Source organism: Dasypus novemcinctus, unplaced genomic scaffold (assembly GCF_030445035.2).
Source record: "Dasypus novemcinctus isolate mDasNov1 unplaced genomic scaffold, mDasNov1.1.hap2 scaffold_133, whole genome shotgun sequence".
Taxonomy (NCBI): domain Eukaryota; kingdom Metazoa; phylum Chordata; class Mammalia; order Cingulata; family Dasypodidae; genus Dasypus; species Dasypus novemcinctus.
Genome location: NW_026688152.1, coordinates 76,523 through 78,517, shown reverse-complemented (window position 1 = coordinate 78,517; position 1,995 = coordinate 76,523). Strand labels below are relative to the sequence as shown.

Genomic DNA, 1,995 nt, shown 5'->3' with positions numbered 1-1,995 from the left:
CTCCAGCATTCAGGAGTGGTGCTGCAAAGACCCACACAACATGGGAAGGCATTCCTTCTCATCAGCAATCCACCCTGCTCTTGGTCCACATCGTATTTGTGTTTGGAAGATGGTAACCATTTCTTCAGGTTTGCTTTCTACACCCATGTTCTTTTCCTGCTCTTTTATGAATTTACTTCTAATGTACATATATAAATACACTTATTTGACTTCAGCTTTACTACTTAATTGATAGGTTTCCTGCTTCATATAATATAGTCACCTTCCAGGCGTACACCATTCATCATGGATGACATGATGATAAAGCAGGATGTTTCAAGCAGAGTAACTGGCCCAGAACCGTCTGCCTAAATGTGGGATAAGGAAACGTATTCTCTGAGTAGGAGACATTTGGCCTCATTCATGAATAGAGGAGGGGGCTGGCCTTCAGAGCTCAGGGAAGAGCACTTCAGAGGGGAGGGGCCCACATCCCAGACCCAGGCTCTGGGCCGGAGGATGGCGCGAGGTCGCACCGAGGAACTGGGGCTCTGGAGCAGCTGACACAGTCCTCGGCAGGACGCTGTACTGAGGGGACCCAGAGCCCAGGCGCCCACTGGTGGGGCCGTGTAGCAGCCACTGTGCTGTGAGCAGTCAGAGCACTATCTCCATGTGGTTACACATGAAGATGCAGGAGATGGCTTTGTCTGGCCTGGATAACAGGGAACCAGAGGCCATGCTCAGGAGACATGTGGACCTGGTTGACGATTCTTGTTTGGATTCTAATTTGAGGTCCACCAAGCTGCCAAGTGTGGCTACTTCTTCCTGGACCCCAGGAACCAAGATGCCGGAAGATTTTGAGATCGTGGACCAAATGGGGACGGGTATCTTTGGACAGGGTTTCAACCAATACACAAGCAAAGAGTGTGTTTCCCTAATTGTAACCATAGCATCACTGCCTCCAGCTTTGCTCCCCTTCTGGAGAAATGCTGGTAATAGTGGAACAGCAGCCTCATTGCAGCCTCCATGTTGCCAGCAGCAACAGTATGAGTGACTCTGAAAGTGATCAAGAGGATGATTGTGACATCAATGGCAACGACTGCTCCTGTGGCTTGAGAAGAAAGCCCGGAAGAGAAAGTTGATAAGAGCCCCCATTCCCCTTGAAGATCTAAGTCTCCAAAACACAAAAACAGGGAGCTTAGCAATTCAGTTCCTTTTAAGCCTAACAACTCCACTGGGATGAGCTATAAGACACTGGGTCCAGAGGAGCTCTGAAGCCTGCTCACCAAGCAATGTGGGTTGATTTCTTAGCACACCAAGAAGATGTGCGCAAGGTCCCTGTGTCGCCTCCAGCACACAGATGGGCAGTGGTGAGCTGTGCGGATTTTTTTCCTGGGCCCTCAGCAGTCCTTCTGGAGGTCAGAGCTCCCTGGACAATGACAGCTCAGACATGACTGACAGCCAGGCCCTATCAGCTGGCCTCAGTAAGACGGCTCCTCTGAGCTCTCACATTCTGAATCAGGCCCCTCCAAGACTAGTGAAGATCAGGGATGGGGTCTAGGTACCAACAACTGGGAGTCACAGAAACCCAAGAAAAAAAATCCCACTTGAGCCTGGTAAGGACTGCTTTCAATCTGGGCTCAACAAGGAAAAAAAGACAAAGCCATCCTCACTCCCAGCACCCAGCATCTATGATGACATCAACTGACCTGGTGCAAGGGTTAGCCTTTGGCTGAGCAGAGCCCTCACTCCAACCCCACCCAAGCGGCAAAGCCTGGCAAATGTGCAGCTGCTGGGGCTTTGAGCTTTGGAAGCCTGGTAGGCCAGGCAGGCAGAGGATCCAATTATGCACTCCTGGGGAGGGCAAGGTCCTCTGCAATGGAGCATGACTGCTCAGTGTAAAGGACTCAGACAAGAATATATGCCTTGGATATAAGTGTGGTGGGGAGCTGGTTTTCCTATTTATTCTGTGAGTTACTGGATGTCCTGCTAGGCCAGGGGCCTGCCCTGAGTACTGTG

At 50.7% G+C, this 1,995-nt stretch overlaps 1 pseudogene; it reads left to right on the top strand.

Moving 5' to 3' along the window:
- The first annotated feature begins 658 nt into the window (after nucleotides 1-658).
- LOC131277537 (ataxin-7-like protein 3 pseudogene) lies at nucleotides 659-1,684 on the top strand (annotated as a pseudogene).
- The last annotated feature ends 311 nt before the right edge of the window (nucleotides 1,685-1,995 follow it).